At 40.7% G+C, this 21,198-nt stretch overlaps 1 long non-coding RNA gene across 1 annotated transcript in view; it reads left to right on the top strand.

The window, feature by feature from the left end:
- LOC147000108 (uncharacterized) overlaps positions 1–14,480 on the top strand; it is a 31,375-nt gene extending 16,895 nt beyond the window's left edge. The window contains exon 3 of the long non-coding RNA XR_015046193.1: positions 14,371–14,480. This is a non-coding gene — a long non-coding RNA (uncharacterized LOC147000108). The remainder of the gene's footprint in view (positions 1–14,370) is intronic.
- The last annotated feature ends 6,718 nt before the right edge of the window (positions 14,481–21,198 follow it).

The raw sequence follows: 21,198 nt of genomic DNA, 5'->3' as shown, positions 1-21,198 counted from the left end.
GCCAAAATCTCAATTAACATAGATGGAGAAACCAAAGTATTCCACGACAAAACCAAATTCACACATTATCTCTCCACGAATCCAGCCCTTCAAAGGATAATAACAGAAAAAAACCAATACAAGGACAGGAACCACGCCCTAGAAACAACAAGAAGGTAATCCCTCAACAAACCTAAAAGAAGACAGCCACAAGAACAGAATGCCAACTTTAACAACAAAAATAACAGGAAACAACAATTACTTTTCCTTATTATCTCTTAATATCAATGGACTCAACTCCCCAATAAAAAGACATAGACTAACAAACTGGCTACACAAACAAGACCCAACATTTTGCTGCTTACAGGAAACTCATCTCAGAGAAAAAGATAGACACTACCTCAGAATGAAAGGCTGGAAAACAATTTTCCAAGCAAATGGTATGAAGAAACAAGCTGGAGTAGCCATTCTAATATCTGATAAGATTGACTTCCAACCCAAAGTCATTAAAAAAGACAGGGAGGGACACTTCATACTCATCAAAGGTAAAATCCTCCAAGAGGAACTATCAATCCTGAATATCTATGCTCCAAATACAAAGGCAGCCACATTCATTAAAGAAACTTTAGTTAATCTCAAAGCACACATTGCACCTCATACAATAATAGTGGGAGACTTCAACACACCACTTTCACCAATGGACAGATCATGGAAACAGAAACTAAACAGGGACACAGAGAAACTAAGAGAAATTATTAATCAAATGGATCTGGCAGATATCTACAGAACATTCTATCCTAAAACAAAAGGATATACCTTCTTCTCAGCACCTCATGGTACCTTCTCCAAAATTGACCACATAATTGGTCACAAAACAGGCCTCAACAGATACAAAAATATTGAAATTGTCCCATGCATCCTATCAGATCACCATGGACTAAGGCTGATCTTCAATAACAAAATAAATAATAGAAAGCCAACCTTCACGTGGAAACTGAACAACACTCTTCTTAATGATACCTTGGTCAAGGAAGGAATAAAGAAAGAAATTAAGGACTTCTTAGAGTTCAATGAAAATGAAGCCACAACATACCCAAACTTATGGGACGCAATGAAAGCATTTCTAAGAGGAAAACTCATAGCTCTGAGTGCCTCCAAAAGGAAACTAGAGAGAGCACACATTAGCAGCTTGACAACATACCTAAAAGCACTAGAACAAAAGGAAGCAAATTCACCCAAGAGGAGTAGACGGCAGGAAATAATCAAACTCAGGGGCGAAATCAACCAAGTGGAAACAAGAAGAACTATTCAAAGAATCAACCAATCAAGGAGCTGGTTCTTTGAGAAAATCAACAAGATAGATAAACCCTTAGCCAGACTCACTAGAGGGCACAGGGAAAGCATCCTAATTAACAAAATCAGAAATGAAAAAGGAGACATAACAACAGATCCTGAAGACATCCAAAACACCATCAGATCCTTCTACCAAAGGCTATACTCAACAAAACTGGAGAACCTGGATGAAATGGAGAAGTTCCTAGACAGATACCAGGTACCAAAGTTGAATCAAGATCAGGTTAATGATCTAAACAGCCCTATATCCCCCAAAGAAATAGAAGCAGTCATTAATAGTCTCCCAACTAAAAAAAGCCCAGGACCAGATGGGTTTAGTGCAGAGTTCTATCAGACCTTCAAAGAAGATCTAATCCCAGTTCTTCACAAACTATTCCACAAAATAGAAACAGAAGGTACTCTACCCAACTCATTCTATGAAGCCACAATTACTCTGATACCTAAACCACAAAAAGACCCAACAAAGATAGAAAACTTCAGACCAATATCCCTTATGAATATTGATGCAAAAATCCTCAATAAAGTTCTTGCTAACCGAATCCAAGAACACATCAAAACAATCATCCATCCTGACCAAGTAGGTTTCATCCCAGGGATGCAGGGATGGTTCAATATATGGAAATCCATCAACGTAATCCAGTATATAAACAAACTCAAAGACAAAAACCACATGGTCATCTCGTTAGATGCGGAAAAAGCATTTGACAAGATCCAACACCCATTCATGATAAAAGTCTTGGAAAGATCAGGAATTCAAGGCCCATACCTAAACATGATAAAAGCAATCTACAGCAAACCAGTAGCCAACATCAAAGTAAATGGTGAGAAGCTTGAAGCAATCCCTCTAAAATCAGGGACTAGACAAGGCTGTCCACTTTCTCCATACATATTCAACATTGTACTTGAAGTCCTAGCCAGAGCAATTCGACAACAAAAGGAGATCAAAGGGATACAAATTGGAAAAGATGAAGTCAAAATATCACTCTTTGCAGATGATAAGATAGTATATATAAGTGACCCTAAAAATTCCACCAGAGAACTCCTAAGCCTGATAAACAGCTTCGGTGAAGTAGCTGGATATAAAATTAACTCAAACAAATCAATGGCCTTTCTCTACACAAAGAATAAACAGGCTGAGAAAGAAATTAGGGAAACAACACCCTTCTCAATAGTAACAAATAATATAAAATATCTTGGCGTGACTCTAACTAAGGAAGTGAAAGATCTGTATAATAAAAACTTCAAGTCTCTGAAGAAAGAAATTATAGAAGATCTCAGAAGATGGAAAGATCTCACATGCTCATGGATTGGCAGGATCAACATTGTAAAAATGGCTATCTTGCCAAAAGCAATCTACAGATTCAATGCAATCCCCATCAAAATTCCAAATCAATTCTTCAACGAATTAGAAAGTGCAATCTGCAAATTCATCTGGAATAACAAAAAACCTAGGATAGCAAAATCTCTTCTCAAGGATAAAAGAACCTCTGGTGGAATCACCATGCCGGACCTAAAGCTCTACTACAGAGCAATTGTGATAAAAACTGCATGGTACTGGTATAGTGACAGACAAATAGACCAATGGAATAGAATTGAAGACCCAGAAATGAACCCACACACCTACGGTCACTTGATCTTCGACAAGGGAGCTAAAAACATCCAGTGGAAGAAAGACAGCATTTTCAACAAATGGTGCTGGCACAACTGGTTGTTAACATGTAGAAGAATGTGAATCGATCCATTCCTATCTCCTTGTACTAAGGTCAAGTCTAAGTGGATCAAGGAACTTCACATAAAACCAGAGACACTGAAACTTATAGAGGAGAAAGTGGGGAAAAGCCTTGAAGATATGGGCACAGGGGAAAAATTCTTGAATAGAACAGTAATGGCTTGTGCTGTAAGATCGAGAATTGACAAGTGGGACCTCATGAAACTGCAAAGCTTCTTCAAGGCTAAAGACACCATCAATAAGACAAAAAAACCACCAACAGATTGGGAAAGGATCTTCACCTATCCTAAATCAGATAAGGGACTAATATCCAATATATATAAAGAACTCAAGAAGGTGGACTCCAGAAAGTCAAATAACCCCATTAAAAAATGGGGCTCAGAACTGAACAAAGAATTCTCACCTGAGGAATACCGAATGGCAGAGAAGCACCTGAAAAAATGTTCAACATCCTTAATCATCAGGGAAATGCAAATCAAAACAACCCTGAGATTCCACCTCACACCAGTCAGAATGGCTAAGATCAAAAATTCAGGTGACAGCAGATGCTGGTGAGGATGTGGAGAAAGAGGAACACTCCTCCATTGTTGGTGGGATTGCAAGCTTGTACAACCACTCTGGAAATCAGTCTGGCGGTTCCTCAGAAAATTGGACATAGTACTACCGGAGGATCCAGCAGTACCTCTCCTGGGCATATATCCAGAAGATGTCCCAACCGGTAAAAAGGACACATGCTCCACTATGTTCATAGCAGCCCTATTTATAATAGCCAGAAGTTGGAAAGAACCCAGATGTCCCTCAACAGAGGAATGGATACAGAAATTATGGTACATTTACACAATGGAGTACTACTCAGCTATTAAAAAGAATGAATTTATGAAATTCCTAGCCAAATGGATGGACCTGGAGGGCATCATCTTGAGTGAAGTAACACAATCACAAAAGAACTCACACAATATGTATTCACTGATAAGTGGATATTAGCCCAAAACTTAGGATACCCAAGATATAAGATACAATTTGCTAAACGCATGAAACTCAAGAAGAATGAAGACCAAAGTGTGGACACTGTGCCCCTTCTTAGAATTGGGAACAAAACACCCAGGGAAGGAGTTACAGAGACAAAGTTCGTAGCTGTGATGAAAGGATGGACCATTTAGAGACTGCTGTATCCAGGGATCCATCCCATAATCAGCTTCTAAACGCTGACACCATTGCATACACTAGCAAGATTTTGCTGAAAGGACCCAAATATAGCTGTCTCTTGTGAGACGATGCCGGGGCCTAGCAAACACAGGAGTGGATGTTCACAGTCAGCTATTGGATGTATCACAGGGCTCCCAATGGAGAAGCTAGAGAAAGTACCCAAGGAGCTAAAGGGATCTGCAACCCTATTGTTGGAACAACATGATGTACTAACCAGAACCCCGGAGCTCTTGTCTCTAGCTGCATATGTATCGAAAGATGACCTAGTTGGCCATCAATGGAAAGAGAGGCCCATTGGACTTGCAAACTTTATATGCCCCAATATAGGGGAATGCCAGGGCCAAAAGAATGGGAATGGGTGGGTAGGGAAGTGGGGGGCGCTATGGGGGACTTTTGGGATAGCATTGGAAATGTAACTGAGGAAAATATGTAATAAAAATATTAAAAATTAAAAAAAAGAAATATTCCCATTGGGTATAAGTTCTGAACTGCCAGATTTTCTCCACCACATTTTTTTAATCAATTGAAGGCAGTTGTGTCATTATATTCTAGCTTGATTTGTGTCTATGATAATTCTCTTTTAAAAATCACCCTCTATCTTATTACCTACATGGTTGAGTTTTTGTTTTTTGTTTTTATCTTGTTTTGTTTTCTAACTCTTTTAGGTCTAATTAGTGTTTGTCATTCACTTGGTGAATCCTTGGCTTTTATTTCTTCCACATTTTTTTTTCCTGCTCATTTTCTCAACATTCTTCGGGTGTCTGCTGTAATTTGCTGAGTATTCATGCCTTTCCTTTTTTTCTAGTATCTCGTTTGGCTCTAAATCTTTGATAAATTTGTTGTTTCTGACCCAGTTCAATACTGATTCAAAAAAAATGTAGTGGTCATAGAGCATGCCTGGATATTTTTCCTTATTTAACAAGTAGGATAGATGCTGTTTAATCTACTACATAATTCTTGGTGAATATATCTTATTTTATTGATATGGCACATCTTTATTAAAACTATTTTTTTTTTTTGGTATTTTGGAGTTAGATTGCTTAGTATTTGTTTTGCTATTAATACTGGATCAATATCATTTGAACATACATCTGATACTCTTATCTGAGTAAGATAAAGGATCAAAAATATGGTTGTAGGTATTTATCATTTGAGGGATTTTATCATTCTCATCCTGACTTTCCGATAATTAACCCACAGACTCATAGATGAAATTTGTGGGTTACAAATTGGGAACTTTAGGTAAACTTTTTTTATGGCTACGAGTAACAGTTGTTCATCACAGCCTGGTCCTGGCATTGACTTGGGATATGTTGTATTCATGCAGTGAGACCTTGGCCTTTCTGTGATCAGCTCTAACTGCACACATCTCTGTCAGAAAGGAAGTCCTGGGGCAGGCTGCTGTCTACTCTGGTGACCCCCACCAGGCTTTTCAGCCGGGCAGTCCTCTAACAGATAATAAAGATACTTCAGTAGCATTTTGACACTTCCTGCCTTAGAAGTTCTGGGCCAAATCTAAATCACAGACCAATGACACTTGCAGAATGTGACAGCACAGACTGAACATGACAAAGATGAATTTCAGATAAAGGCAACTTCTAACTATGGTGCTGGCATATACTTAGCCAGCAACCTTTGAATTTCTTTCTTTCTCTTCTTCTTTTGGTACTGAAGGAAATTCTGTGGCTGGTACATTTAATTCTGAATTAAAATGTTTAATGCTTTACAAAGCAGTTGCTGTTTAAACTGCCAATAATATTTAACATTAATTTGCTCACCATTCCCCAGCCTCATGCCGAATAATTTGTAACGCTAAGCCCTTTTAGTATTCCAAAAATGGCAGATAAACTTTTCTCATTTGCTCTTAATTTGGTCACACAGGATAATACCAACTTCTGAAGGCTTTTAAAACTGCTTTTGAGAATGTGTCTGTGTGAGCGCCACCCCTAGATCCTCTGCTGCTTGACACCATCAATAATCATTTCTGATCTGAAGCATACAAGCTCTTTGCATGTGTTCACCTGGTGTTCTCCTCGGTGTGAAGCACATTCATCTCTACTAATTTTAACTCCCCATACCCTCCAGTTTTAAAAGAGGATTGCAGATGCTTGGCTATTAGGGAAAAGCTATTAGAAGCTAACACCTTTCTCTCCCTGGAGACTGGCATCATAGTTAATCTCCAAATGCCATTCCAGTTCACATTATCTTCCCTAATGTGAGGTGTTATGCCTTCTCCCAGCATCGCTTTAGAGTAGGGGATAGACACTGTTATGAGCTGAGGATGGAACTCTGCCTGTGGACTGAGCTACAGAGGCCTGCACTCAGAGACTGATGTTTAGAATTCTCCCTCCACCTCCCTCCTCTCTCTTTCTGATCTAATCTTTCTAGATACCCTTGGCTGGCTTTGTGCCCTCGATGCTCCTACCTCAGCCTCCTGAAAACAAACACAAGCCATCATACCTGACAGAACTGACTTTTAGATATTAATTTGGAGAGTGTGCCTACAGTTTGTGGGCAGGCGAGACTTCAGGTGAAAGACGTAGAGCTGGCTTGTAGGAATCAAAGGGGGCAGACAGGATGTACATTAAGGGGAAGAATACTAGTCTAGCAAGTAGAGTCTCCTATGAGCATCCTTGATTGACCCAGGTGTCTATCTTCCCAGAACATAACTCCTCTGAGGATATTTTTTTTTTAATTTTTTTAAAAGGCATGCGCCACCACGCCCGGCTTTTTCTTTTTTTTTTTTCCTTTTTAAAGTTTTATTTATTAGTATATGTAAGTACACTGTAGTTGTCTTCAGACACACCAAAAGAGGCATCAGATCTCATTACGGGTGGTTGTGAGCCACCATGTGGTTGCTGGGATTTGAACTCAGGACCTCGGGAATAGTAGTCATTGCTCTTAACCACTGAGCCATCTTGCCAGCCCCCAAAGAATTATGGATATATATGTATACATATATATATGTATATATATATGTGTGTGTGTGTGTGTGTGTATGTATATATATACTTTTTGTTTTTTGTTTTTGTTTTGTTTTGTTTTGTTTTTTTTGTTTTTGTTTTTCGAGACAGGGTTTCTCTGTATAGCCCTGGCTGTCCTGGAACTCACTTTTATAGACCAGGCTGGCCTCAAACTCAGAAATCCGCCTGCCTCTGCCTCCTGAGTGCTGGGATTAAAAGCGTGCGCCACCACGCCCGGCATTCCTCTGAGGATTCTGAGGCACTTGTTTCACCTCATGGTCTCACTCTATCTTCTCCATGTTTGTATTTGAGAAGACAGAAGTCAGAAAGCAAAGCTGAAGATGCTAAACCCTTGGACCACCTGGACTACAGCTCTCTTTGGTGCTCTGCCCAGGACCTTCACTTTTGGACACAGACCCCAAACTCCTTGCCCTTCAGCTTGGACATGGACACCAAACACTCTGACTTGGAGGGGATTTAACTACACAGGAAGACCAATGGAGTCGACTAACCTGGACCCCTAGGAGTTCCTAGAGATTAAACCACCAATCAAAGAGCAAACATGTGCTGACCATAACCCCCCCACACACACACACACATAGCAGATGTGTCTTCAAGTGGGTCCCCCAACAACTGGAGCAGAGACTGCCCCTGACTATGTTGCCTACCTTGTGGATCCTTGGCTGCCTTGTCTGCCTCAGTGGAAGAGGATGTGCTGAATCCTTGATGTGCCTGAGTGGGTTGGTACCCAGTGGGAGTCTTTCCCATTCTCTGAGGAGATGGGGAGGAGGGGTGAGGAAGGGACTGCCTGAGGTGGAGCTGCAAGGAGAGGGTTGCGATTGGGATGTAAAATGAATGAATGAATGAATGAATGGAAAAAGAGTTCCTATGGGGAATGTTCCATGAAAACCTGTCTAACAACAATGTTAAAGAAGACATGGATGAGGAAACCGAGGATCCAACAAGTCACAGCCAGTTCTGGAGGCCCTTTATGATGGGGACGGGATTCGATTTGATTATTTCTGCAATAGATATCTGTGTTTACTGTATTTCAACAGCTCATCTCAGAGGAGTTTTGAGTAAAGCAAAAAGTATACAAAAACCATACTGTCCTGTACAGTTTATATTTGTGCTACCGGCCACTCTGTGGTTGTCTCTCCTGTGGGACTAATTCCTAGATTTTCTCAAGAATGAGTGCCTAAAACAAATCTAAGTAATAAAGTCATGGAACAATACATTTCCCAAGAATATAAATAATTTAGGTCAAAATTGTTTCAGCATAAGACTTTGAATCGATGCTAATTCTTGTAACACTATAATAATCATTTTTTTTCTGGCAGTTCTATTTTTTTCTGTATGCCTCAAATTACAATTTTATTTTACTTACATGTGATATTGCTTGTAATTTAAAACTACCATTTGCGTACACTCAAAGACTATGGATTAAACTTGATTAGGCTAAAAATAAAAGTAATATCTTCAAGCATTTTCACACATTGGATTGAGAGTCTGTGATTCACCTCTCATAGGTATGTACTGTTCAAACAACTGTCTTTCTGAAGTGGAAATTTCTTTGGAAACTCAGTTGTGTCATGTGATTTTTTTCTGGAATCTGTCTTATGAGAGGATGTTTTGCTGAAGCAGACACATGAAAGGATGAATGATGTCTAGAAAGAGTGTAAGTAGAACCCAACAAACAATGAATGATAACATGGTGGTACACACCTTTAATCCCAGCACTCAGGAGGCAGAGGCAGGCGGATTTCTGAGTTTGAGGCCAGCCTGGTCTACAGAGTGAGTTCCAGGACAGCCAAGGCTACACAGAGAAACCCTGTCTCAAAAAAAAAAAACAAAAAACAAAAAACAAAAAAGAAACGAAAGAAAGGAAGAAAGAAAGAAAGAAAGGAAGAAAGAAAGAAAGAAAGAAAGAAAGAAAGAAAGAAAGAAAGAAAGAAAGAGAAGAATGATGCTCTTGCATTGGTTCACCTTGCAAACTTTGTTGGTCCTGGTTGATCATGACTTTGTGACTTTGTAGAGAAAAAAGTGCCAAAGAACTTCTTGTATTCTGGCTGCTTCTTGTCACTTCCATAGACTTGTGCTAATTTGGTGGAGCCTCTTGGATTCTTCTGAATTGAACCACTGCTTCTGATTTGTGTTTAGTGTTTGCCAATTGGACTGGACATTTGCTACTGATTCGTGTTTGATGTTCTGGACTGTATCGTGGATATCCTGACAACAAAGATTGGAATCACTCCAAAGAACTACTTCTTTGGTCCTGGTGGTCCACACACCCTTGTCCTATTAACCATTTTCTGTTACCTCTGGTTGGTGGGCTAGAAGGGAAGTTGAAGCATTTAAGAACCCTAATTAAAGTAAGTTTGAAAAATCTAAGCCTACATCTTTCTCTAAGTTCTAGCACAAAGGTTGGAAGATTTGGACACCTTTACTTATTTTTGATGTCTTCTGTTGCACACTTTATTTTTTTCTAGAAGAAAACTATCTGGCAATATCTCTTCGAAGCATGGATGCATTTGTCTCTGATTCAGCAATGCCACTCCAGGGAACTGAACATGAAGGCTCTGCAACAGAAAAGATAAAAGAAAACCAAATGCACATCGAATGGTGTGTTGATGCAGACATGACAAGTTAAATGTCAAAAGCAAGTGTTGGAATTAGTTGTCACATGGTCCCATTTCAAAGTGCTGCATGCCCACCTGATATTACAAATCATGCATGGGTTCATATAGAAGATTTTCTCTGGGCTGCTTTGAGCCACTATAGCCCATAGTGACCTTGAATTCACAGCAAGCCTCCTGCCTCAGCTTCCTTGCTTGGTTTATTACAATGAGTTGTGAGTGGAGGATGGTTAACTTGGCCTTTTGAAATCTTTGAATGGTTTTACTCAGTCTATCAAGTATGCATGGCTTTGCAGATATAAATATGAAATTAATAAAATAAGAATCAAGTCACAAGGTGAGTTTGAGATTGAGGATTGAAGTATCTACTTTATATTCAAAGAATACTAAAAATTAGCCATGCTCCTGTTATTGGAGACATTACCCCCAAGAGTAGTCACTTGAGTGTACAGCAAGATTTTTCACTTTTGACTTCCTGGCTTACAGTGTTGTAGTGTTCTTACATACAACCCTAGGAAGGTATTTGCATGCTAACTTCTCTCAGTCTCTGTAACAAAGACTATTCTTTAGTTATTATAGAATCATGATTTAAACATAAGATATGGATGGCAGAACAGATAGCAGATAGGGAAGCCAAGGTTTGATTAAGAAAGTTGCTCACCCAAAATGTACTGTCTTTCTCATAAAAAATAAAAAAACCTTCCATTGATTTAAGTGTCTGATAATTCACTTGATAACAGTTTCGAAAGCCTGCAAAATAGATTGATTTTTCTGACTTTGCTCAATTCGTTAGAGCCTTTCCTGCTCATCGAAGAAAGGTCCTTGTTGTAAATTAAGAAACAATTAAAATGAGTTCTAACCTTAGAATCTTAAAGCTGCAGCAGGACCCTCATCTCTGCTGAGATGACTTTCCCAGAGCTCCAAAGCCTTGTCGTGAAACATGAGCTGAGGACAGGGCTGAGTGAGGTTGCTTGGTGACAGTGCTCACAATCACTCTTGACAGTTTAGTGGTTTGACTTGTGGCTGTCATTAGGCCACTCCCTCTGTGGTTTCCCTTGCAGTGAATGTCATCACTGAAGTATTACAGCCAGGGGAATCATTGCTACTAATTCTGTTGAAGTAACTTTTAAAAGTTTGGCTCTGTTGATTGACTTTTTCATTCTGATTTAAATCGGACTACTTCCTGGCAAGTCAGGCCATCTTTGATTGGATGCCACCCATCGGAACTTTGGACTTATTGAATGAACACTTGGTAGATTTGTATTCCTCTAAACATTTTTGTGATTCCTCTGGGATAATTTGATTCTTCGGTTTGTTCTTAAACTCTGTGAGGTGGGGCCACAGAGTTTTTGGTCTAGGACTCACTGTGTATTTCTGAGGTTGATCTCTAGCGATTTGGTGTACACACACACACAGAGACACAGAATTTCTAGCCAATTGTGAATACTTCTGACTGTCTTGCTCTCTCTGCTACCAGCCTCTTCCACTCTCTTTCCCAGGTCATTTTTCACACAGACTTTTTTTTAGGATCGCATAGAATTTTTTTTATTAGATATTTTCTTTATTTACATTTCAAATGTTATCCCCTTTCCTGGTTTCCCCTCCAAAAACCCCCTAACCCCTCCCCTTCCCCTGCTCACCAACCCACCTACTCCTGCTTCCTGGCCCTGGCATTCCCCTACACTGGGGCATTGAGCTTTCACAGGACCAAGGACCTCTCCTCCCATTGATGACTGACAAGGCCATCCTCTGCTACATATGCAGCTGGAGCCATGGGTCCCTCTATGTTGCTCTGGTAGACCAGGCTGGCCTCAAACTCAGAGATCCACCTGCCCCTGGCTCCTGAGTGCTGGGGTTAAAGGCATGTGCCTCTACACCCAGCTAGAAATGGAAATGTTAGAGTCTTACTCTCAAAAGGCCAGTTGGGTCCCCAATCCCGCCCTATAGCCTATAGTGACATCGTATCCCTTAGCGAGGCCCTAAAGTTGAGGAGTCCAAAATACGCCTGAACAAGTTTAACAGTTCAGGTCTAAAAGAAATGAGATGTTCAGGTGACAAAAAAACTGATGTAGTATCTGCAATGTCTACTTGCTGTTTCTTGGTATAATGAATTGTCACATTCTCACCATTGTTAGTATAACAGGAAACCTCATCTTTCCTGGTCCCTGGCTGTCTTCAAGCTCACTTCCCCTCTCTCTGGCTGTTTGCAGCTATCCTGACTTCTACCTTTTTTTGAGACAGTGACCACTCAGCTCTACAATCATTTTTTGGTGATAGCTGCAGCTCTAACATGTAATGAAAATTCTGGAGTTTTGGTTTCTTTAAAAAAAAAAAACCACAGAAATAAGATTATGTTTTCATTTTAATCCCAGGTGTGGGGATTTGGGACTACCTCAGACTGTCTGCAGCAGCTGACTATGATTTGCCTCGAGCTCTAGGAGAGGCATGGTTTTGGCAGCTGCAGATAGTTTCTGCAATTGTGTGATGTTTGGGATTCTGGGAACTTTTCAGAAGTTATATAAATATTAGGGCCCGGATAGGTTTTGGCCATTCATGAGGACTGGTTGTGGTTTGTCAGTAGTACTCAAAGAAGAAGCAAGAGGAAAGAATTTAGATTCAAGGATCTCTCTCTCTCTCTCTCTCTCTCTCTCTCCTTTCTCTTCTGACTACTGATAGAGGGTGAAGCCAGGGGATAAAGGGTGGAAAAAATAAGAACCTACAAAGTAGCAAAGACAGCTACAGTAATGTCTCTTCTTTAGAATGCTGTCTGCCTTATGCCTCTCCACTCCTTTAAAGGATTCACACTGGTGTGATAACAGGAGTCATCACCAATCTTGAGTAACTTAAACCGGAAAGGCCATCTTAGATCATGGTGACTTAACGTATGGTTCAATATCTCATGGGAAATGACATTTATAAAAGTGTAGTTCACATTATATTTTAAAAATCAAGTGTAGAATACATGAAAAGACTGTGTGATGAGTCTGCAGGTATGAACATTTGCTGGATAAGCCCAAGAACCCAAGTTTAGATCTCTAGAACCCATGTAAAAGCCAGGTAGAATTGCGTTTATTATAAACCCAGAGATCTAGGGGACCTCTCCAGGAAGGAGGATCCCTAAGGCAGTTTAACTGGAGGTTCAGTGAGAGAACCTGCATCAAAGGAATAAGACAGAGAGTAAGAGATCAGGACACTACATGCCTTTCTCTGTCTTCATGAACACTCATACACACACATATACACACACACACATACACACATGCACACATACACACACACACACATGTACACATACACACATACACACATGTACACATGTACACATAATACACATATACACACATGTACACATACATATATACACACATAAACACATTTACACGCATATACACATATACACATTTCCATACATACACGTAACAATACACACATACCTATACACATGCTCACACACGTAATAAACACACATGCAACACACATTCACAGACACATGTACATATACACACAAACACACATACACATATAATGCATATACACATACACATATACATACACATATATACACATGCACACTCATATACACATGTTGACACAACAAACATAAACACCACACACTGACACACACAAAACTTATAAAAATACAAGAATTACTTTTATCTTTTTCTTGCAAATTTTAGATCTCAATTTCAATCATACACTGTACTTTAGGATGATAAAGGACAATTCTGTGTTGATATTTTAGGGAATATAATTTTTACAACAAAATTCAGTAGTTGCTGGGTGGTGGTGGTATATGTCTTTAATCCCAACACTTGGGAGACAGAGGCAGGTGAATCTGTGAGTTTGAGACCAGCCTGGTCTACATAGTGAGGTCCAGGACAGCTATGGCTACACAGAGCAGTCCTGTTTCAAAAGCAACAACAACAACAAAATCCAGTGGTGGCATACTATGATGTCCTCTGTCTCATTTATATGTTGTCTTTACTATAGACAGTTGTTTACTTAAAAGAGTCCAAGTCTTCGTGAGGTTTTTGAAAGAGCTATTCTTAAGCACTGAACAGTGAGGACTTTTTGTCTTACCATCCGCTTGCTCTGGCAAAGCTCTGTCTGTTGTTACCTGGTCAGTCATGACCTCATTGCTCCTGGCTTGACTAGGGTATTAAGTTGTTCTCTAGCTCTCTCACCAGCATGATAAAATCCCACAGCCTTGCTAAAATATTTGTTTTAGCATTTGTATCACACCACAGATTACCAAAGGATTGAAGGCAAACCGTCCATGTGATAAGAGCTCTTTGGGTGCTGGTGGGTAGTGACATTATGTTTGAAAGGGAACTAACCTTACAAGTAGCTGGCTCTGTGAATATTTTTAGAAGTATTATAATTTTTAATTCTCTATGAAACTCAATGAATGTGGACACTTGGTACTCAAGAACACAATGCACCCCTGTGTGTAAACATGTGTGTGTGTGTTTAATATGGTCTTTATTATTGGATATTACTCCAGGAGACTGGGAGATCTGAACCTCTGGACCACAGCCAACATTTGATAAAAAAGGTTTTCAGGACAAGAAAATGCAGTGGAGACCCAGGAGGAGGAGGGCCCTTGGCAGAGGGGCCTCAGCATGTGAGATCATTGTGGTGTTGGTGCTTCGACTTCTTATGATCATCATGTTGGCTCACTGGCATCCCTTCCTTTCCTGTTACCTGCTGGTGTTTGGTGAGATGAGTGTACCAGACAGGTAGGGTGGCGGCTCACGTCTGTATCCCTGTAAGCATTTTACCGACTGCAATGACCTGACAGGTTCTAGAATCACCATGAAGACAAAGCTCTAGGCACATTTGTGAAGGACTGTCTAGATTACGCTGATTGGGGTAGGAAGACCCACCCTAGCTGCTATATTGAATGAACGAAGAAAGCACGCAGAACACCAGCATTTACAGTCCTTTGCTTTCTAAAGGTGGAAACATGGTGACCAGCTGCCCTGAGCTCCTGCCGTGCCTTTCTGCCAAGAGGTACTGTATCTCTTGAACCATAAGCTGAAACAAGCCCTTTCTCCCTTAAGTTTTGGTGAGGTTTTTGGTGACTGTAACTAGAAAGGTAGCTAATACTTGCAGTAGGCTACTATCGTCCATTAAAAAAGTCCCCAAACCACGAACAAAATATTTAAGTAAAAGTTCTACAGCTGAGAGACACAATAGGTAGAACCTGTGGCCTGCTCTCCCCTTAGGCAGTAATCCAATGCCCACAGACCTCAGTTTGTGTAAGATGGTTTCTGAACAAGCGCCTCTTCATTATGGTACCAGTGGTGTCAGTTTCTGGGGCCTCCTTAGCACCAACCCTGAGTCAGGAAAAGAGGACCACTCTGGCTCATTCTGTACCCTGGGTGCGGCAATAATCCAGCTTCAAGAGCTATCAGTCTTACTCAGACATCATTTGCATTTCAATGCCCGTTATGATCTAGTTCAATCATAAAATACAATAATTCCCAAAGCAAGCAAGCAAACAAACAAAACAGAAACAAAAGCAAATAATAATAATAAATAACTCATCTTTTTTTTTTCCTAGGGGCTTTTGAGGAAAATAAAGTGAGTTCATTTGTGGCCACATAAAAATGTGAAGCAGGGGTTCATCGGTCTTAGGACACACCGAGTGTTTTCCATGTTGAGATCCCAGGACGTCTTTTCCAGAAGGTACAGCCCCAGCTCTGCTCTGGCCTCCTCTGAATCCTGGCAACCAGCACAAAGCTCGCTCTGCATTTACACGCTGATGGTCATTTCCTTTCTTCCTGTGCCAGGATTGGTCACAGCTCCTCTGTACTTGGCTCCTACTGGCTTCAGATTTTAGAACAGAATGAAGCCAGGCTGTTAGGAAGATCCTGAGCCTGATGCATGCAGTCTGTCCTGCTTGTGTCTACTTGTCAGGGAGCTGATCCCAGATCCTGGCCCCTGGCAGGAGCCTCAGATTTCAGCTCTGCTTTGGTGGGCTCTGACTGCACTACCCTTCTGCACTCCTGTGTTCATAAGGTGAGGAGCCAAGGAGATGGCTCAGTGAGTAAAGTGTCTGTTTCACAAACATGATCTAAACCCCATACTCAGTTGTGATCACATGCATGTGGCATGTGTTACCTGAGTGCCATGATGGGGTTGGGGTGGGAGGAAAGGGGAAGAAAGGAGAGAGAGAGACCCTATCTCAAAAGATAAATAGAAAGTAACTCAAGAAGATCACAGACCAATCTCTGCCTCAAATGCAGATGCTGGCAAAATACACTATACACATGCTCTATACTTGTTTATTATCTATCTACCATCTATCAATCATTTATCTTCATTTATCTATCATCTATCACTTATCAGTCTATTTTCATTTATCATCTATCATTTATCAATCATCTGTCTTCATCTATCAACTATATCTATCATTTAGCTATCATCAATTTATATATCTGTCATTTATCAATCACCTACCTTCATCTACCTATCATCTACCTTCATCTATCTCTCTGCTATCGATCTATATCTATCCACCCATCTGATCAACTATGTATGTATATATATATATATATATATATATGCATGTATGTATATATCTATCCTCTATCCATCATCTACCTATCATCTATCTTCATCATCTGTCATCTATTTATCTATCATTTATATCTACCTATCATCTATCTCTATCACCTATTTATCATCTATATATCTATTATCCATATCTATCATCTATTTATAAATCATCTTCTATTTGTTATCTCTCTGTCTATTATCTATTTTCTATCATCTATCTATCTGTCATTTATCTAAAATAGAACCACAGAATGAGATAGAACTATTATAGAAGGCCCTTTAATCAACAGTCAGTTGATTCCCTTCATTTTATAAGGGAAGAAACTAGATACCGGAAATGCTGGTGACTTGCCAAAGATTACTCAATGAATTCAGGGCACAGTCCCCATCTCCTGACTTATTTAGAGAATGATAAATAGTTTACTTTTACTGAATGGTAGACTACTTCCCCAATTTAGTTCTATGTCTTTGATCTAGAATTCTCCTTCTATATCCATGATTTGTAAATTTGTTATTTTCATGGTGTCCTAGAGTTCCTATGTCTTCCATTCGTCAAATTAAAAGAATATATATTACTTTCTTGGAGTGAATGATTCGATTCTTCTACCTTGTCTTCAGGTCTTGATAGCCTGCCTTCTTTGTGATCCTTTTTCTTGGTGAGAATTTGCATTAATTTGTTTTTATTAGACTTTTTGGAACTTTCACTTCCAGCTTCATTACAGTTTGAGTTTTTTTTTTTTTTTGTCAGCTTTTCTGCCTCTGTATTCAATTCAATGTTCAGATCTTATGCTGCTTTCAGTACTTCAGTCATTGTTGGTGTTTTCTAGGACTTCAATCACGATTTTATTTCTGTCCTCAGTACGTTCATTCAGGTGTTTATTCACTTTCTCTTTGAATTCTTCGAACTTGTTCTCTTTGAACTCGTTTATAATTGTTCTTTTGAATTCCGTGTCTTGAGTTTTGTCTAAGTTGTTGTTGTTGGGGACTGTTACTGTGGGATGGATGAGCTCTGGGGGAGGCATACTGTCTTGGTTTTTCATGTTGCTTTGTTCTTGTGATAGGGCCCGAGCTTCTAAAGTTAGGTGGTTGATTGTGTGCTTTCCTGTGAATTCTTAGCCAACAAGAAGGTAGAATCCTGACTCACAGCAGCAGAACGAACTGTTGGCAGAATCCTGAGGAGATAGAGCTAAGGTGGGTCCTATACAAGGGCCATGTAGGTAGCTAGTTGTCTAGGTAGCTTTGGAGGAGTTCTGAAGGAGCAGAGTTGAGAGAAACAGTTCTCTTGCCAGTGCCAGTCATGTTGGCTGGGTGCCTGGAAATGGTCCTGGTTTGGAGTGAGTGTATACCCAGAGCGAAACCAGCAGGGGGTTCTAATGGGCATAGAGGGATTCTTTGTGAACTTGGTACCACTGACAAAGCCTGCAGCATGGGATCTCAGTGAAAGTAGGCAGGATCTCGGGAGTCTTATGGAGAATAAAGGAGAGGATTCTTAATTTGGAGAATCTCAAGAACTGCAGGCAGGATGTTAAGCAGTCTACAAAGAAGTAAGGAGATGGACTGGCCTTGTGGTGCAGCCAATATAGGGTCCTGGGAAAGGCTGGAGAGATACTAAGTGGTCCAGCATCATTGTTGGTGCTGGTGCATGGGAGGGTGTTGGCCTCTTTCTTTCAAGTTGTTTATGTCAAGTATCCTGTTCCAACAACAAGATAACTAGCATATTGATAATGGATTGGTTGTTTTCCCTAGACTACATTTTAAAAGCCTGGGTTTTTAAAAGTATATTGTACCTACAATAAAAGTTACTCCTTTCTAGATATCTCTATCTGTGAGGTTTTGCAGACAACTACAGCTGTGCACCACTATCATGATGCAGACTTCTCTACTACCCACTGTGATGATCAATACCGATTACCTGCTTGACAACATCTGGACTCACATATCAGATACACTTCTGGAAGTGGGTGGGATGGAACTCCAAGTTTCCTGCAGATTGGATGGGAAAACCTGCCTTAAATGTGGGTAGCACCAAAGAAAATGAGACAGGGAACTTTCATCTCTTGGCTTCCAGACTGTGTATACAATGTAACCATTTGCCTGGCTTCCAGACTGTGTATATAATGTAACCATTTGCCTGCCTGATACTCTGTCCCTGTGCCTTGCAAAGCCATGATGGATTGGGTAGTCAAGCCATTTCTTCCTTGTTTGCCAGGTAGTCACAACAAGAAAGGTACCTGATACATCCATTACCCCAGAAAGCCCTCCCTGGGCTTTTGTAGTCCATCTTTCCTTAACCCTTCACCACTGGTGATGGTTGATCTGTTTCCTGTCCCCAAAGTGTTGCTTTCCAGTGTTCTCTAAGCACAACCATGTACTATGCAACCTTTGCATGTCTAAGCTCTTCCACTTAGCATAATGCTTTTGTGATGGGTCTGTGTTGTTTGATGAATCAGTAGTTTGTGCACGGGTGTGCGAGATGTCTCCACTCGGGTGGCGACAAATGAAGCTTCTGTGAAAGTCTGCATAGTGTTTTGCTGTGAGTGTTCCTGTGCTGTGCCATATGCTGAGGGCCAGCGCATCATGCTGGAGTCACACATTTCTGCCTCAAATAGCTTTATTAGAGCTGATGCCTGTGTTAGAGTCCCACTCCTGGAATATTATTCAGCGTGATGGTTAAGTTTGTCAACTTTATTGGATTCAAAAGCATCCAGAGCATTCTTTGTTAATGAGGCACTTCTTCCGGTTTGTCCGAGAAGGCATTTCTAGACAGGATTAGCTAAAGTCAGGAAACCCATCCTCAATACTGACCACACAATCCCCATGAGGATCCTAGATGGATTACACAGAGAACAGAAGGAAAGGCAGCTGGGCACAGGGATTGCGTCCCGTTTCCAGGTCTTGAAGATATCAGTAGGCAGCCTCATATGCCTGAGGCCATGCCTTGCTCACCATAATGTACCATATCCTGAAACCATGAGCCAAATAAGCTCTCCCTTCCTTACACTGCTTCTTGTCAGGTATTTGGTTAGAGTACGGTCTGCCAGAATTTTCTTAACACTTGAAATGACATCTGGGAAGGACAATGGGGTCAAGTTCAGGCATTTTGCTCAGAAAGGAAGGTTTTCCCTTCCTCCTCTGGCTGACACTTTGAACGTTAGATTTGTGATTGAATGTCTTCCTTTTGTTTATATTTTCTTTCCATTTTTGTTGAGCAAATTTTCTCAGCTTTTTTAACAGAGACATTCTATTGTGTAGCTGAGGCTGGCCATGGACCCTTGACCCTCCTACCCCTGCCCACCCTAGCCTTATTTTAAATTGTTATTGCTCTGTATGAATGTTCTCAAATACCTTTGGTAGTAGGTTATATGTAACCTTAACACAGAAAGCCACTGGTTTGGCCAAGGGTAACCTGGGACCTGTGGGATGCAGCAGTGCTTGGGAAGTAACCAGTGTGTGTGTGTGTGTGTGTATGTGTGTGTGTGTGTGTATGAGTTTGTATGTGTGTATGAGTGAGTGTGTGTGAGTATGTGTGTGTGTTTGTATGTGTGTGTGAGTGTATGTGTGTATATTTGCAAGTGTGTGTATGTGCACGTGCATGTGTGTATGGAAGAATTGACTTTGGACAAGTTGAGTGACAGCTTGTCTCAGTTCACCTCTGTCATTCCTCAGGGAGCTTAGTGTCATTTTATGAAACATAAACAGTGTTGAGGAATGTCACATACTTAGATTGCTTCAGAGGCCAGGGAGGTCCTACCAGCTAGTAGGATAGGTAAGCAGAGGGCACTAGGGCACAGTGAGGACCACAGCAAACCAGAAGGCCACATGCCCTCTCTGCTGATATGCTTCCTTTCCTCAGTAGCCAATGGAAAAGTGGGTGTATGATCTTGTTAGGACTTTAAATTCTCTTTGCATAAATTCTCTGATTGCATGAAGCAATCAACCAGGTGCTGGGCCTGGATTTGTATGGCTGCCTAAAGTGGGCAGGGGGCTCAGGAAGCTCTTATTCCAAAACTTCATGACTCTTTTGGGAAACTTGGAGATCTTTGGATTAGATCACAGGCAAGGTTATCTTCTCTGTACTGACCCCCTTTCATGCCTTACACACTCATGGGACTCACTCCTTCCTTCTCCTTCTGGATACATGTTTATCCAACTGTAATGACCCTGAGCCAACTCTATACAGCAAATCTGCTTTACAGATGAGAGAATGGCTTCCAGAGACAATGTTCCCACCTCCTGGAGTCTCCAAGCTCTGGGTACCCACATGGATGGGAAAGTGTATTTACTAATATTCATGGCTTCTTTGGGGGAAATCAAAGCCTATCTCCTAGGACTATTTCTAGTTTGTGCTATTCTAGAACGAGGAGATGCAAATAACTTCCTGGGGGTCAAGTGCAGCTGGTAGAGGGTGTTTCTATATCACAGGAATAAGAATGGCTTATATATTTTTAAAAGACTGGTTTTATTTTTGAGGACCATTCAACAGAATCTATACATGGTGGACACAGTCTAAAATAGTAGCCCTCTGACCCCTGAGCATGTGCTGTGGGTACATGAGCCAGACAGTATAACAGGATGAAGCAGCCTCAAACACCGAGGCTACATCACTGTGGAGTGAGGGGCCAGCTGAGTGGCTTGCATGTCTCTCCCAGGCCAAGCTTCCTGGGAGCTGGAGGTCCCCATGACTCAAATTCCAACTCAGCCATGCCAGCATTTTGCTGGCCTCCAACAACTAGGTGGCATCCACTTGGCCGTTCTCTATGAGCAACTT

The sequence above is a fragment of the Mus caroli genome, unplaced genomic scaffold (genome assembly GCF_978045245.1).
Source record: "Mus caroli unplaced genomic scaffold, Mus_caroli_1 scaffold_20, whole genome shotgun sequence".
Classification (NCBI taxonomy): Eukaryota; Metazoa; Chordata; class Mammalia; order Rodentia; family Muridae; genus Mus; species Mus caroli.
The sequence above is the reverse complement of the archived record's forward strand: the minus strand, read 5'-3'. Positions and strand labels throughout refer to the sequence as shown.